At 37.4% G+C, this 18,220-nt stretch overlaps 1 long non-coding RNA gene across 1 annotated transcript in view; it reads left to right on the top strand.

The window, feature by feature from the left end:
- Positions 1 to 15,036: 15,036 nt before the first annotated feature.
- LOC148108416 (uncharacterized) overlaps positions 15,037 to 18,220 on the top strand; it is a 208,405-nt gene continuing 205,221 nt past the window's right edge. The window contains exon 1 of the long non-coding RNA XR_015727896.1: positions 15,037 to 15,184. This is a non-coding gene — a long non-coding RNA (uncharacterized LOC148108416). The remainder of the gene's footprint in view (positions 15,185 to 18,220) is intronic.

The following is an 18,220-nucleotide window of genomic DNA, read 5'->3' as shown; positions in this document are numbered from 1 at the left end:
TTTTGTTTTTATCCTTTTAAATGCGGCATTAATTGAGCACTGGGAGTCAGGCATGTGGACAGAGGTGGACAGGTTGCAGCATCCCTAGGCTTTCTTCTTTTGTTATACTAGTATGGCGGGGAAGGCGAGCCTGCTCAGAGCATCACCAGCACCATGAGGCTACAGAAAGGCTGGCTGACACACAGGTTACTCAGTGTTGGCCAGCATTTGATGGCTTTGGTTCTTGAAGGGTCCATCTTGCTGTGTACCTTGTCTATAGGCCAGATGATTCTATAGAAAAAAAGACTGCTAGGACATACATCCAAAAGTTCATGGTAGTAGTCTTGGGGTAGTGGGATTAGAGGCCAACAGATATCACATAAAAAAATATATCAAATATTAATAGCAGTGGTTTCTGGTTAGTGGGATCACAGGCTTGAGTTTTTTTTTTTTTTTTTTTTGGTGTTTCTTGCATATGTATCAATTAAGTTTTATGCACCTAGTAAGTTTTACTTTTATAGTTAGGAAACATTTTTTCCATTTAATGAGAAATAATTCACATATATCATTGTGTAAGTTTAAGGTGTAAGCGTGATTTTTGACCTATACATTTTATTTATTTAATTTTAAAGAACATTTTTATTTAAAAAAATTAGCAGCACAATAAAAAAGGAATCAACATCATTCAATAACATTAAGAAATACTGTTTGGGGTCTACGGAGGCTGTGATAGATGAACAGTTGTCGAATTAAGTCAATCAATTGTATAGTTTCTGGATATTCGGATGAATTTACTTCCCCCCATCCCTCAAGTCCCCCAAAGAAACAGAGCTAATTTGTACGTGTGAGAGTTTATGTGTGTTGTATGTATATATGTATATAGATGTTTTAACGTCTAACTTAGAAGTTTTCTATAGAGAGTATCAGTTACTCAGTGTGTATAAATTGCCTGATTTATGAAGTGTGTATGTGTGTGAGTTTGTATGTGTGTAGAATTTGTTAACTTGCAAACAAGATTTTGAAATCTAGAAGCATTTCTCTCTTTTTTTAAAAAATTTTTTCTTATGTTATGTTAGTCACCATACAGTACATCCTTAGTTTTTGATGTAGTGTGCCATGATTCATTGTTTGCGTGTAACACCTGGTGCTCCATGCAATACGTGCCCTCCTTAATACCCATCACCGGGCTAGCCCATCCCCCCCTCCCCTCTGAAGCCCTAATTATGTGATAAAAATTTCAAGGCATATGTTTTACAACATGAAACCCCTGTGCTATAAACTAATAAGGTCTATACCCTGCTTTCCTTGGCCACATTACAATTTTACATCTTTCTGAAACGTAAAATAGCCTTTATATTTCAGGATAATTAACATAGAACAAACACTCTTTTCATGGTTTTTAAATGTCTCTTTTTCTTTTTTTTTTTTTTTAAGATTTTATTTATTTATTCGACAGAGATAGAGACAGCCAGCGAGAGAGGGAACACAAGCAGGGGGAGTGGGAAAGGAAGAAGCAGGCTCATAGCAGAGGAGCCTGATGCGGGGCTCGATCCCATAACGCCGGGATCACGCCCTGAGCCGAAGGCAGACGCTTAACCGATGTACCACCCAGGCGCCCCTAAATGTCTCTTTTTCTGACCATCGGTTCTTCAAGTTGTCTATGGCATCTTCTAGATTTAAGCTCTCAAAAGCAGGAAATCTCAACTTTATAATCAGAAGTTTAGTTGACATAGATAACTTTGTTTGGTCTGCAATTTCCCCAAAGTCAGAAAAATTTAGTGGAGAAGAGGAAAGAATTTCTACTGTGAGAGTAGAGCCTGGCTGTCCCCCTACTTTCTGGGGTGACTGCAGGTCATCCCTTGTTTGAAAAGCTCTTTGGCTTCTTCGGCTGAGAAACTGATTTTGTAAAAAATGCATTTATTTCTATATTTCATATAAACTTATCCCAACTTTAAGTAAAAGTCATTTATATATATTTGGTATTTTACCCACACTAGACTTTTTTTTTTTTTTTTTTTTTTTTTTTAAGTAGCCTCCACACCCAGTGTGGAGCCCAAGGCAGGGCTTGAACTCATGACCCTGAGATCAAGATCTGAGTTGAGATCAAGAGTTGGATGCTTAACCAGCTGCCCCCACACTAGACTTTTAGTGAACCTGTAAGACACATCTAGGAGCAGGGGTTGTTTAGGTGACAGTTCTGTGCCCTGACAGAGATGCTCTCATCTTGCTGCATCCTTAGCAGAGAATACAGATTTTGGGAAAAAGGATATTCTGGGAAGTGTGATTTTTAGGTGGACAGTCATGTTTTTGTCATTTCACTACATGCAGGAATATCTTTACTGACCCTTTTTTGAAAGTACAAAGTAGTTTGCATTCTAGAAAACCTGAGTAGAGCATTCAAATCACATTTTCCACTTGTGGTCACTAATATAGTAGAAGTCTCTGAGGATCTTGATAATCCTGTCTCTAAGAGAGACATGTTATGTTCACATGTAAATTAAATTTGTGAACGTAGTTTGCTTAGCTACATTCTTTAATTCACTATTGATAAAGACAATCAGTGACATACACTGAAAAAGATGGAGAGAAAAAGGAAACATACACCCGAACACCCTATCATGTTGGACCTGGACCTGCTTTGCATGCAAGGGAAATAGGAGTCCATCTACAATCTATGGAAGAATGTAGGAAAGTCCCCTAACCTCAAAGTATCTGCCACATTGAAATGTCATGGTGTCAGGTGGCACCTGGATAAGTTCTGATGGTCCTGTTTGGAATGGGTTTGCTTGGGATTGACATGTTAAACTACCATTTCTCTTTGGGACTTTGCATAATTTGACCAATCATTCATCTAACAAAGAAGGACATGCAGTAGGGAAGAGGGCAGAGTGTGGAGGAACAAACAAAAATCCATACATGGTTCAAGGCCAAATAAACGTTACTACCTATCTTAAGAGTACTGTGAACATTAGATAAAATAAAATGAAAATACTTTGTAAATAATAGTATGATATGTAAAGTAAGGTTATCATGATTGTTATTTTCTTCAAAATATTGCCTATGGTGTACCCAGAGCATAATTATGAAGTGAATCTGATTCATTCTGTTAACAAAAGTATTCTTGTAGGGAGTGAGAAGCCAGACACTTGAACATTATAAAGAGGACATTATTCCTATGATTTTTATATTAATAATACTTTACATTTAAATACTTCTTTTCAATTTACAAATATCATTTGAAGTAATAACAATGACTAAGTAATAATTCGAAACCAGCTTTTTTGGAAGTTAAAAGTGAGAGACAGAAACGCAGAACAAAACAGATGAAACAGAATTGTTTCCATGATAAATTCAGAAATTCAAATAAATAATTGGTAATGAATATTTAACATATAGCTTCTTTTTATCTCAGTAGTCTTCAAAACTCTTGAATTTCAGAACTATGCTTGAAATCATTAAAAAACACCTGTTAGGTCTATGGGTCTAGTAAAGCTGGCTTTCAAGTTAGAATTATTTAATCAGATACATAGAAAGCAAAGCAAAGATATGGATTTCTCCCTATTTATTTCTGGAACTTTCTGTATATAAATTGATAGATATCCATAAGTACATCACCCATTTTACCATTTTACCATTTGTGTTCAGAATCAAGGGCTCATGATTACCTTAAAATACTGTGTTAAAATTTAGGGAGGATAGAAGTAATTTTAAAGATCAAGTTTTAGCACTTCTATTGTAAGAATCAATATTTTTCCTACAGTTACATTTTTGATCATTAGTCAAATATGTTGGCAAATCTAATGGTTTATCATGATTATTTTCACAAGTAATTCAGAGTATTTTGAGAATAAAGGGAGAAATTACAGAATATAAAAAAACTAAAGTGTAGTTTAAAGATTTAAGCATACTCAACTAAATTTTCATTAAGAACAAATCTATATGATTAAAATGATCAATAAGAAAAGTGAAAAAATATTCAAACAATGATTTAACACTGCTTACCCAATTCTCAACATATTTATATTTGGATATCTTTTCTTGGTTTTTTATTAAAGCACTTGGCAATATATTGTAAAACGTATTAGCTTTTGGCTATTGTGAATTATATTTCTGTTCTTAAAACAATACCCAAGGGATATTTTGTTATAGCATATTACATTTCAATTAAGCAGATTTCCATGTAATTGTCTCGTGTATTTTATGTCAACTGTCAAATAAATAAATATCTTAATCTTTTCTCTGAACATAATTAAACAAACTATTATACTATTTTTATGTTAGAGCTCCTTACTTCAACTAATTGTATCTATTGAATTGATCTTGATTTACAACGTTTCTCTCCTGCATGTTCATGTAGTAACACAACATGGAAAATGCTGATCGTCATTAAATAATTCAAGTGATAATGTTTCAATTATTTTTTGCAGCATTCAATTATTTTTTGCAGCAAAATCGCCCTCTTTGTGTAACTCTTGATGAAGTTCTAGTTTTTTTAAATTTCAAATGCTTATTAGTTATTTTAGTTATTCTTGGTGCTCCTTTTATAGATAATATGATACTTTATTGAAATAATTTGGTTAATATTTTTAGTTTACGTCTGTTTACATCAAAACATATTTTAAACAAATTGGCAACTTGTTTTTTAAAGAACAATTACCACTCTAAACAGACCACGTTCGGCTTAGTGTGAATTTTGAGAACTTTCAAGTCCATTATGAAATAAAAATTTTATGCAGCTAAACAAATAAATATTACATATGTGGACTGAAAATACCAGTGAAATGACATCAAATACACTTCATAAGATAGATGTACAAATGCATTTCAGTTCTTTTCTCATCAGTCTCCTTTATATTTTTAGACAGTCTTTATGTGAATACAATGACTTCAATATCAAACATTTTAAATGATGCTTGAAATATCAGTCACTTGACTTTGATGTCACACACAATTAAATCCAACCCATCTTCTCTCAGTTAATAACAGCAATCTCACCAAGTCTAGTGCCTAATTAATACCAGCTATTTGTCACAAAGAGGTGACACATGTATATCAGAAAGCTTGAAATATTGTTTGTGCTGAAGTGTAGCCAGCCAGCCCTGCAATATAGAATCTGTCTTATGTATGATTGGCTTTAAAGATTTCAAAGGCCCCTGAGTTTAGTGTGTTCCAGCTGGGACGCGACAGCCCGTAGAAGGTGTTACTGATGTGACGGGTCCCTTTAGGCTGCTAAGTAGGAAGGTATTTAGAAAAAAAATGCAGCTCTCACTGAAAGGTTCAGACTTGATCATTCACTTAGGTAATGGGCAGAAGTAAGAATAAAGTCCCTATGATAATTTGCTTAACCTGCAGTTTTTAAGCTATGTGACAGAGTATACAATCATAAACTGTCTTATTTTTCATTGCAAAAGCATCTTTGCTTTTGTTCCACTCAAAAAGGCTCTATGTCTATGTTATTCTATGTACAATTAAAATAGTATCCATCAAGGAGGCGATACTTGTCCTTCTTAAATTCATTTATAGTATGTAATGAGAGAATGACTGAAATTGGAATAGTAATGACGAGTCATCACTTTAGGTGAAAATGTTAAGGTGAATACAGATAGAATATAAACTCTACAAGTCTATGAAAAAACAGGTGGAAAAGCAGGGGTCGTTCGTTGATCAGGTACTTATGAATTTATGAATATGCATCCACTTGAGCATTCAGATCAAAACATACATCAAGTTGTTAAAATTTTTTTTTAAAATGTGCCTAACCATAACCAAAGAGATACTATAGCTTCGTATTTTGCACTTTTCTTACAATGTATAAAAATCTCTCCATAGGGACATGGAGAAAAATAAAGCGGTGCTTAAACAGTGTATTAAACCAGCACTCTTTCTCTCTTCCTTCCTAAGAAAGGAAGCGAAGAAAAACCTAGAGAAGTTGCCTGATTCAGATTTAACTGTAGTTGCTCTACGGTTTTCCTCACTACTCCAGGTTTTCCAGGTTGCTGTCCTGGAGGGTTCGGCCCCCACCTTTCTCACGTTAGGCTTACTAGCAACATAGTAATTTTTACTCCTGTTCACTTCTTATTGAAATCAGTGGAGAGAAAGAGCATTGTAATTGAAACAGAGAGAAGAATGCGACACTGTTGCAAAACAGTGACTACTGGAAAATGGAGATGTTTTCAAAGAATGAAGAGACTCTACTTCTCTGAATGGTCAGAAGCCTCTAAATGACTACTTTTCCGAGGCAGCACGGTTGAAAGTAAACAGCCTTGGTGGTAGACACCAAAGCAGCCACCAGCCGTGCCGCCTCATTTTTTTCAGGCGAGCTCAATTTTCAAAGGAACCAAGTCCATCGTTTTGTTTTTTGTTTTTTTTCCCCACGTGGGGGTTTAAGGAGCATTTCTTGGGATATAAATGCAAGTGAAAAAAAGAAAAAAAATCAATAAAAATCCTGAGGTTTCTTTGGACCTATGTTAAAGAAATGATTGGATGATTTTGATTTTTCGCTGGCTTCATAGTTTTACGCAGAATCCCTTTCCCAAATTTGGAGCGTTTGTTTGTTTCTTTGTTTTCATCTGCCTTTTACTAAATTTAATGTGTTTGCTCTAGTAAATAGTGTCTAATTCCTAGAGAGATTTTGAGTGTGGAAACAATGGCAATGTGATTGTGTGTGTTTGGTGTGTCTGAGGGGGTGAGGCTTGTGCGTTGCCTCTGACGGGCCCCCAGAGCTACTGGAAACCAGAAAGCGGCCCCACAAAGGACGGTGGCACACCTTCCCCAGTTCACAACATGGTTGTTCACATGGACGTTGTAGCAGCTTCTGGCTATGACCTCCAGCTTCTCCACCAGCCTTTCAAATGCTACTTCAACCAGACTATTTCTAGGCGCGGAATGTAGCCGCAGCCCGGTATCCATTCAAGGTTGTTAAGCCCAGTGGGGACTAAGACTCTAGTACTTTGTTTACACCGGAGAGAAGGTTAGGGCGCCCCCCTGAGTGTGCCACAGGCAGTTCTAGGTGGCTGGCCAGGCAGGCAGGGCATCCAGAGCCAGGGAAAAATAGGACACAGAATGATTTCCCTCTTGAGGGAATGATCTTTCTGTTTGTAACTGAGTTTTTGGTCCTTTCCTTCTGTTTTGGTTTCTTCTTACTACAATATAAAAATTGCGTTTGAGATTAAGTCAGAATATTAAATAAAACAAATATATTAAGCACGCGCTCTGGTTATCCTGTAAAGTAGCTGCCAGGTTGAAGGGAGAGAAACCACTAGACGTCTTCTCCTTTGCTGGCAATGGCCCCTCTTGCCTGTGGGAAGCAAGTCACTACAGTTTCTATTTGGTTGCCGGTGAAGCGTGGTGATGTCCTCCTTTTAAAGGAGACATTTTTAAGAAACAGACGTACCAAGATTCATGGAAGCTTGTGCTTTCAGAAAAAAATAATGGGGTGAAAGAAGTGAAGATACAATTTGATTTTCACAGACTTAGAAGCTGGTATGAGGTCCACTGAATTCCACTTCTGTTTCCTGGTGGGTGCTTCAAAACATCACCATTTTCTCAGAATGGGGAGTATTTTCTCACTGAATTTCCATCCTTATCTAGCCTGTAAAAATATTCAGAATACACTTCAGAGTGGTTCTGAAATCACCCTTAGTTTTTCTGTCTTTTCCTATCTTATTAACCTGTCTGTGGTTGGACTCCCGGTGTGTGCGTGAGGACCAGTATGAAAATCAGGGCACACAGTTTTGGGCTCCTGGCTTTTCTGAACTAAGATTTGCACAGTGACTTGCCTGACTTCAACATAGATTGTTTCTGGACGTCTTATTTTGTCAGTTCCTTTAAACTGCAGTCATTTATTGAGTATTGCTCAAAAGTGCTGGAATGTGCAATGTTTTTTAATTGGTTTTTGGGACCTATATGGGGTTTATCAATATACATAATTTTTATTCTTTGGAGTGCTGAATCTGCAAAATTTGTCTTGGGCTTGCTGAGTGATTTCTTATAGATTGTAGTTGATTTACTCAGTGTATTACTGTTTCAGCGATGATAGTAAACAGTTACCCAGTTCAGCTACTTAACCATAAGTGGACATTTTTTTTTCCATTATGTGTATTAAAATAACAAGAACCTTTAGTTTGCAATTACATGAGATAACAAACTTTGACTGATATGCAAAGTCAGGTTAGTTATAATTCTTGGCCAAGCCTTGGGATTTTATCTATGCTTTAATTAAAATTTCACAGTGTGACACCTTCATCCCACATCATATTTTCAAAAAGGATGCCACATGAGATGAAGTTTTATTATGGCTGTTTGTCTACTAGAAAGAAAATTTCTACTTTGTCTTTTCATGCACATTTTGTAGTTTGGTGTCCTAAGATAAATAAAAGGGAGTTATTATATGTTTTGAAAATACACCATGCATTCTATAGGCTTCATAGATAGAGAAAATTTAAAGTTGAATTCTTCTTGGTATCTTCAACGTACTGATGAAGGTCTGACTACCTATGTCATAGTATGATTCATATATATTTTAAAAATCTGGAAACATTAGGGTTGACTACCTAAATCTATATGACATATTATGACTATATAGGTCATATGATATATGTATGTCATATGACTGATATATATTTTAAGAATCTGGAAACTTAGATATAGCAATGGAATCTAAAATCTGTGAAGGGATAGGCTAGGGTTATTCCTTCTTTTGTAAAATAGATAAATTGGTTAGTATACAGACTTAGTCAAAAAAATGCCAAAGCATCAAAAAAAAAAAAAAAAAAAAAAAGGAATGGTCAAGGATAGAGACTTGGTTGTGGAAATAGAGAGATTAAGACCTGGGATAGTATAGACAGAGCAAACAGGAAGCAAGATCAGAAACAGAGCAGAACATTAGAATCAGATTGTCAGGTCAAAGTCAGGCTTACCACAGAAGTTGGCAAACTGAGGTCGGGAACCCTGGAGGGCAGAGTCAGGAGGGCAATGGGAAGCACCATGATTCAAGCGCTCAGACTGGGACAAAGTGGGGCCAGAGAGGCAGATCACCAACTGAGAGGTGATGCCTGGGGTTCTCTAACATCTGGTTACCCCTGCTGACTTCAATTCCTCTTGACCCTACTCATAGATTAACCCCTGCATGCCCAGTGGCTTACCTCCTGCAGAGTTCTAACATTTAATTTTAATATAAAGTTAGGTAACATCAAAAGCAACCTCATGCCCTGTGTTTCAGTGGCCTCTAGTCTGTGTGTTTTTACTGATGAAGCATTAAGGATCACATCCACACATAAATATTCTAGGAAAATTATTTCCAAAAGCAAAATGCAAACATCTAAATAACTGATGGTTCTCTTTAAATGCCTAGTGTGTGAGAAATACATACATGCATATTTAAATTGAAGAGTGCTATGCCTTTGAAAGGGCTGACCATTATAAATGGCTTCTAATTCTAGTTAAAACACAATATAGCCTTTAGCTGGTGTATGCTACAGAGATGGACCTACAATTTTTCCAAAAGGAAATGGAAGGCCAAGTCTTCTGTGATTTATATAGTGACCTACGAACTTAATTTTCCCATAATCCAATTTCTTTGACCACAAGTTACTTGGCCTTCTCCTATGGAGACTGAAATATGCATTGATGTTGGTTTCTATAGTTTTAAATGTTTATGATATATTATTTCATTACATGTTGTATTTAGACATACTCTGCATACATGCTTAAATTTAATTTACATACAACACGCCCTTTGCATATGAGCTCCGTCTATAGTCTTTTGTTATATCGTGGACCCAAATAGGAGGTATGAACTATGTATAGATGAACTGCCTTCAAGAGAGTTCTAAAATATTTGTGGTATAATTTTTTCAGCTTTTAATAGAATTATCTTCATCAGCTCTCCTTATAGTCAAATGTTCCAGCATCCAAACTCAATAAGTAATTCAAATCACTTCCTAGAAGTTGATGGAGGAGGCTTTCTGGGTTTGCAGATTTAGTCATGTGATGAACCAAAGCGATGAGTAATAAAAGCGATAATGCCATTTTACAAACTGAGAACCTATAAAACAAGTAAATAATCTGTGCTGTGCCTACTAAATTTGTGTTGATTCCTCTAATAAAAAAGGCTTTTGTTTGAAATAAAAGTGAAGGGTTGCTTTGTTAAATATTAAATTCTAGGAGATTAAAAATATAATTTCCTTTCCTTCTCTTGGTATTTCCTTTATCCTATTGCATGGCATTCTTGGAAATCACCATTGTATTGTTTATTTTTTAAATTAAAATGCTGTAAGAACTGCAGTGTTTTTGCATTGTATGAATATTTTATTGCATGATGAAAAAGAATGATTGTGAAAGCCTTAAAGTGCTCAATTTTTCATTTAAATATTTTACAAGGAAAACCCTACCGAGATACATCTTCTTTTCGTGGGTGCCCTGGTGGGTCTCACAGAAGGGAGATGCAATATATATAGTTCTACAACCCAGTACATTTAAATTTCATAAAACAGAAGGACAAAGATGGCTTTCTGTTTTAAGTGGAGTACTAACATCTTATCTGGGTGTCACATCTCAAAACCAAGTTTTCTCTCCTTCTGTGCAGGTAAAAAATGAGTGATCTGTTCTCTCTCCAAGGTGCCCAAAGCCCTCTGCTCTGAAGTTATTAAATCAGACAGAATGATAATGGACCATGCATTTTGTTTATGCACATGGGAGGACTTGATTTATAATATCTTTTATTTCCAGGTACTTCATCATAAAGGAGAAACAAATTTATATCTCAGATGAGGCACCCGTGTTCGTGTCACTCGTACAATAATCATTGAATACGTTTACAAAATCATTTCCTATAATATCCAAATAAGTGAAAAACCTGGCATGGAAAATGACATAATTAGATTCACATTTCATTATCCCTCCCCCTTAAATTACATATATTTGTAGGATTTTTAAAAATAGATTTCGAGTTTAAATATATATATATATATATACTATATATATATTATATATAATATGTATATAGTTTAATAACAGTGTTTACAGCCATAATACTATACTGGCATTTTATAGGTATGAGGTACATATAGGTTTGAAATTCTTTGGATGCAGGAGTAATTTTTGATGGATAAAAAAATTCTTGTAAGAAATTTCAGTATTTTCCCATGGAAATATCAATTTTATTTGAAAGTGAAAGCATACGATATTTGGGACTGTAGGGGTGAGTTAGCAAGAATTTTACAGGATTAAAAAATGGATACAAGGGGAAATGGTTAAAAAGAAAAACTTGACCTGTTATTTGGAGAGAACACTGATTTAAAAATATTTTTAAAAAGTCTACTTATTTAAAAAAAATCTTTATCATCATGAACTATTAGTAAAAACTATTTAAATGTGTTTGAAATTTAGTAGTGTGGAAACAGAAGCCAATAAATAAAAATTTTAAATTTTGCAATCATTCCTTTTATGTTGGAGAAAATATGTAACTTTTGTTACTTGGCGGTAGTGTAGAACTGTGGAGGTTCAGTCGATTTGACTATTTGAAGCCAAAAGGCAAGTCAATATATTTAGCGGGCTCACTTCTCCCCCAAAACCACCTTAGTCCCAGAAACCACTCCTCCACCAAAGGTGGTACAGACACTCAGAGACTCAAGAGTTGATCATATAAAGAGGGTTTATGCTGAAACTGATTATTTGACTGAAGTTTCCCAGACTTCCTCAATCCTAAGAATCACTTGGAGGCACTGCTTACAGACACCTTTTCAGGATTCACTGGGTCTGGGACCGGATTCAAAGCCTGAACGGTAAACAAGATACCCAGGTGATTCTAATGATCAGGCAAGTTCAGGAAACATTATTTAACACAATGTGATCTACTTAGGCACCTTTAAAGATTTTTATTTTTTATTTTATTTTTTGAAGATTTTATTTCTTTATTTGACAGAGGGAGGGGCAGAGGGAGAAGCAGGCTCCTGCTAAGCAAGGAGCCCAATGCGGGGCTTGATCCCAGGATCCTGGGATCATGACTTGAGCCAAAGGCAGATGTTTAACCAACTGAGCCACCCAGGCACCCCAAGATTTTTTTTAAGATTTTATTTATTTATTTGGCAGAGATTGAGAGAGAGAGAGAGAGAGAGAGAGAGAGGGAAAGAGAGAGAGCACAAGCAAGGGGAGCTGCAGAGGGAAAGGGAGAAGCAGACTCTTCACTGAGCAAGAAGCCCGATGCGGGGCTAGATCCCAGGACACTGGGATCATGACCTGAGCCACCCAGGCACCCCACCTTTAAAGATCTTTGATATAAAATCGCCTCACGGATTCTGGACACTCTAGAGCAAGTTAAATTGCTATGTATTTGGAACAGTAACACATTCTTCTTAGAAAACTTCATTATAAAAATGTAATCGATATCTATATGCACTAGAAATAAGATGTCTAGGAATATTATAAATTACTGGCAAAAGAAATGATCATTCGAATATTCTGCACACAAAAGAGAGGCACAGTTAAGGGTTGTGGTTCAGAGCACAGACTCTGAAGCCAGACTTTCTTGGCTCATATCCTGGCTCTGCTACTTACTACTTGGTGGCCTTGGGCTAATTGGGTAACATGACTGTATTTCTGTTTCTCCATCTATAAAAAGGGCTGATAATAATAATATTACTTATCTCAGAGACTTCTTGTATTAAGTGGGCTAATATTTATAAAGCTTTTAGGACAATGGTTGGTTTTTTAAAACACTATTAGCTATTAGTTTTATGTTTATATACATACATATTCAAAATATTAATTACATTTTTTTTTCTTGTAAGGAATTGACACTTTTCAAAGAGCATCATGGAAAGTATCACCTACATAATTTGGGCTTGGCATGAATTCTGTCTAGTCTTTTTAAAGTTCAGGTACTGGGGAAAAAAAATACCCTCTTTAGCTCCCTATTCCTTTTCTGTAACATTTCCATCTTGTGTATTTTATTATGGAAGACACTTTTTATAAATGCTGCAGACAGGGCATAAGTATCACACCTTTGGCTATGGGTGAATACTGCCTCTACTATATGTATATATATGTAGTAATTCAGACAGTTAAAATTCAGAGAATGCCATTATATCCTTGGTATTATCCAAACCTATGTGGCAATTAACTAACTCATCATAGGATTTTCCTCTTTTACCATTTGCTGACAATCTGGAGTTTACAAATTGCCAGTTGAAAAGTCACTGCTTACCACTGAAAGACATTTTTGCTATGTCTGTATCTAGCCAAAACAAACTCAGCTGTAGAAAATATACACAGATCCAGGAAAAGATGTGTTGGGTATAATTTGCAGTAACTTTAAATTAGATATAAGTTAGATATAATTTGTCTTTCCTAAGAAATTAATTATGAAAACAATATGGTACATAATGTTTGAAAACAGTGTTATTAAAAGCCAAAACAGACAACTAAGTCAGACTTTATCATTAGATCTGCTTTTCTAAATTCTAATTTCAAGGTATAAAATTTTTTTAAAAGATATTTATTTGAGCAAGAGAGAGAGAGCACAAGCGGGGGGGGGGAGGGCAGAGGGAGAGGGAGAAGCAGGCTCCCCACTGAGCAGGGAGCCCACTGTGGGACTCAATCCCAGGACCCTGAGATCATGACCTGAGCCAAAGGCAGACACTTGTACAACTGAGCCACCAGGTGCCCCTGAAGGTATAAATTCTATCTTAGTTGCTCTTGGTATATTTACAGAAGTGGCATTATCCCATTTCAGTGTAGTGTCTGGTCTAATGAGTATTTTCTTTTTAAAAAACTTATTTGAAAGCAAGAGCAAATGCGGGCATGTGGGCAAGAGGCAGAGGGAGAGAATCTTCAAGCAGACTCCCCACTGAATACAGAGCCCCATTCGGTGCTTGATCTCATAACCCATGAGATCATGAGCTGAGCTGAAACCAAGAGTGGGACACTCAACCGACTGAGCCACCCAGGCCCCCCCTAGTGAGTTTTTGTTTAAGAAACTTGTAATGGAGTCAGTTCATTTCTGTCAGTCTTCATTCAAATGCACCAGTGTAATTATATTTTTATTTCTTATTGTAATAAAGGTTTTGTACTGCATTAAAGAGGAAATTAAATGTGTCAGCAGGTCTCAGAATGTTCTTTGGCCAGGCAAACTGTCATCACAACCATATGGCTGTTGTAAGATTGTGAGGTACTCCATTCTGGCGTCCCATCTGAGTCTAGAACCTCAAGAAGTCTTGCTGTCTCCTCATTATAAGCTATAATGAGTCATTATCCAGGGATTTTGCAAACAGCTTAGAAATACTATACCCTACCAATGTAGCAAGGAGCCATTACAATAGGATGAGATTTCAAATCCAGCATGGTCGTTTTTCTGGCTTATAAAGCAAGAGTACAATATCACAGTGATCTAATTAGAACGAAGGGCAAGCATTGTTCCTTGCACTGCCTCCTTTTGTACCTTTGTCCTACCTAAGGTTACCCCTCTGATAATTATCACCTGGACAAGCCTCTTTTCACAGCCAGAGATACTTTCTTTCTAATGGTCCTTGGTGAGGAAGCACTGTTTTTTGAACTGGGATGTGCCTCAAATTACCTATACCTGGAGCTCTGGAAGAAGCTGATTATGATTCAGGAAGTCTGGAAGGCTGAGTCAGCATTTCTACCCAGCTCCCAGGCGATGCCCATGTTGTTGGCCTATGTAGTAAGGGAAGTACTTCCTGGTTCAAGTAGAAATAGGAAGAAACTAAGATTCTCAGTGAAACCTAGGTCTCCTCTGACTTTTGATTCATTGGCTGATTGAAGACGAATTGGTGGGTGCTGTTAAATCGATGGCTGAATGCTCGCGAAGAGCGTCTGGGGTAGACGTTTCCTAGCACAACACGTTTCTTTGCCTTCAAAAACAATCCTCCCGCGGTTAACAAGAGTGAAGGTGGTGGTGTGCGGTAATGAGCGGCCTCAGTTCAGGTGGAGGCCAGAGGGAATGAGGAAGGGTATATAAGAAAGGGCAGAGTAAAGGCAAGGCTGCGTGGGGAATGTGGTTTAGGAGTTGGGGAGTGTGGCTCCTGCAGGCTTTCTGGATTCACCGCCTCCACCTACAGCCACGAGACTGCGGTTCCTTGAACGCAGGTGTACCGCGCAGCGACGCGGCAACCAGCAGACCAGCACGGCTCCGGTCGGACATATTTGGCGGCTAAGTTTTGGATTTCCTGAGTCTCCTACTTCTCAAGTGAGTAACGATGGGCAAGTCGCTGCTCTCTCAGAGACAGTTTATTAGCCAGAGGTTGTGACTACCTTACAGGACAAACAGATGCAGAAATGCAACAAAAACTAATACAAACTATAAAGAGCCATGACAGTGGACTTAAAAAAAAAAAAAAAACCAACAAGATTAGGGCACATTTAATAAATATTTGTGGGATGCGATTTCTTAATGAGTTTGCATTGGCACTTCGTCACCGTCTCTTGGCCCAGCTAAGTCTACCGTTGGCAGTTGCTACAACCAATGATCACTCTTTTATTTTGGAGGGCTGCTAGTTCTCAGATTTGAAGTGGCTTTTCCCTGGATGAGAATCATAGTGTCTCTTCTCCGTTCCACTACCTCCTTTTCTTTGTTTTCTCCATATCCCCTTCTGCATGTGCTGAACCTTAGGGTCCTTCCATGCTGGGGACCTCAGGAAGCAGGGGTGACTGCCCCTGTCATCTTGCTTCTCTTGGCTGGGAAGGAGAGCGGGGATGTGGTTATGCGGTGAGCTGAGTAACAGATTGAATAGCAGGTTCATTTTATTCAAGTTGTGCTCTTCACCTGTGAGGAGATACGCTGGCTTTTATTTTTCTGTTGTTCCCTGGCAACATGTCAGTGGGGCAGCAAAATACCATGGCAGGTTACCTATTTGTAATGCAAATGAAGTTTTTGAATGTGTGTTGCTTCAGTCCTTTTTTTTTTTTTAATGTGGATTGTTAATCCATAACACGTTGCTGCTTCTGAGACCAACCTGGGCCTTTTGGTGTGAGAGCTTCCAGGGCAGAGGCATAAAGGGACTGATTCCTACTGTCCTTTCTTGAAGACACTTATGGAAGTGGAGCTGTCAACAGTTTTAGTTAGGTAAACCTGTATCATAGTCCCAGTCCCTGGGATTCTCCAGAAGCAGGAAGACTTCATTTCTGGTGACTCACGAATACTGCATGATAAGAATGGCAATGACGATTAGGTTGCGCAGTGGGCCACCTGTTCTCACATAAAATTAATGTTTTGGGCTGTATTTTTTGGACTGTGGAGAATGAATGTTGAGAGTGACAACAGTGAATATTTGATTCTGACCTTTTCTAGATTCCTTTCAGTTTAACGTTTCCTGAGTACTTTATGTCAAAGGCTGTGGTCAGTGCCAGTGTTGCAAGGAAAAACAGGTTCCTGCCTTCAAGGAACATGGAGTCAGATGAAGAGCTACCGTGGTACCGAGGGCTAGGGACCCATGGCCACTAGGGAATAGTGGCAATTCTTGGTGTAAATGACAGAGAAGTAGTAACGGTTGGAGGCAGACCGTTCTGGAGCATCAAATTCTAGCTGTGTGGCCAGACCCTTGATCTTTCTATGCCTTGGTTTCCTCATGTTTATGATGTGGGCTGAGATCTCCACCTCATAGGATTGTTTAAATGCAGTGATGAAACTAGACCAGCTCACAGTGCTAGCACGTGGCAGGCACGAAGTAAAAGGTAGCTGTGACAATTGTAGTCATGTGTATTGCCATTGTTTTTGTTTAAATGAACAAATGTGAAAATGTCTTGCAGCCTCAAGTTTCATGGACATTTCATGTTATCTGCATAATCTAATTTCAGTCACTCACCTAAACGTCTGTTCCCAAAGAGTCCTCTATATATACTTGGAATCCTCAAGTGTATTGGCTTTATACCTGCTTTATTTTCAAGTTTGCTGCTCACAGTTTAGAGACCAGTGTAGGGAGAAACCACCAGAGAAAATGGCATAGGTGAGAAATCACGACATTTTGCGACCATCTTAGTGCACAGTGTTAGCGGTCCTTTGTATACATGTGAAAAATGGGTTCCTAATGAGAGTTTGGGATGGTCCAACCTGGGAGCTCTTAATGAGCAGAAAAGCTCATTAAGGCTCATCTCAGGGATGATTAGGGTATTACTTGGACATTGGTAAATGTGCCACCTGTTTGTATATTAGGTTGGGCCATTTTCCCACTGCACATCAAAACCAGAATTCAAACCATGAACTCCACACAGCAGCGAAAGTGGTTGCAGCAGCCTTTGCTCAGTGCCTGCCTCAAGTTGGGCCAATAAGCTCGAGGCTCCTAGCTGGGGCTGAAGCCACTTGGGGCGATATGAAAGTGTGGAAATTAGGTTTTAAAACCAAACGTGGTAACTCAGTTGATACTGGTTTTAGCAAACGTATCGGAAAGAATAATTGACCCACAAATATTGGTGTCCTCTAAGATTCTCCACAGTACATTAGTATACCCAAATTGTGTGACCATGTGGAAAGATGCACAGGCTGCAGAGTCATAAATGTGCATGAATTAAAACATACTTGGGTAACAGAAATGGGTAATTACATCAATAAGCCACAATTAATTTAAATAAGCATGCTTCCTTTAATTTTCTGATTTTCACTAACTGGTGTACTCATTGAGCAGAGTGTTGGATCATTAGGTGATTACTTCCTATCATAGTATTTTTGGGAGATGAATGTGCTTGCATGTTTATGTTGTCCTGATTTTCTAGTTTGGAAAGAAATCTTAAAAAGCCCTGCATATAAATATAGGAAAAGGGGCAATTATAACACATGCTATATTTTCATCATGTTGATTTCTCTTTGTATAGGTAGAGATGTAGTTTGGGAAATCTTTGACCATTTTTAATTTAAGCATCTACTTGTGAGAGTTGTTTAGATATTGATGAAACACAGCCTTACCATGACCGGGGTAAGGTAAGGAACTCCCTGAATAGTACACATTTAAAATGAATACATGGATTTCAGTACTGATAATTACCATAATACCATGGAATACCAAATCTCCCTAAGAAATGTGTTAGTTTAGAGCAAATTTTAAAATCCATGATTTAAAAATATTTTGAGAAAACTCTTGTCCATTCTTTGGAGAGTCTTTGAATTAGGTTTACATTTTATCTTAAAAAATAGATTAGATGCTATTGGAAATACCTATTGTCTTGATTTTCTTATTAAACACAAATCCTACAGGATGGGCTGCAGACACATTATCAGAGCCCGAGTAAAGCA

Source organism: Ursus americanus, chromosome 20 (assembly GCF_024610735.1).
Source record: "Ursus americanus isolate L20-20 chromosome 20, mUrsAme1.1.p, whole genome shotgun sequence".
In the NCBI taxonomy this organism is placed as follows: domain Eukaryota; kingdom Metazoa; phylum Chordata; class Mammalia; order Carnivora; family Ursidae; genus Ursus; species Ursus americanus.
The sequence above is the reverse complement of the archived record's forward strand: the minus strand, read 5'-3'. Positions and strand labels throughout refer to the sequence as shown.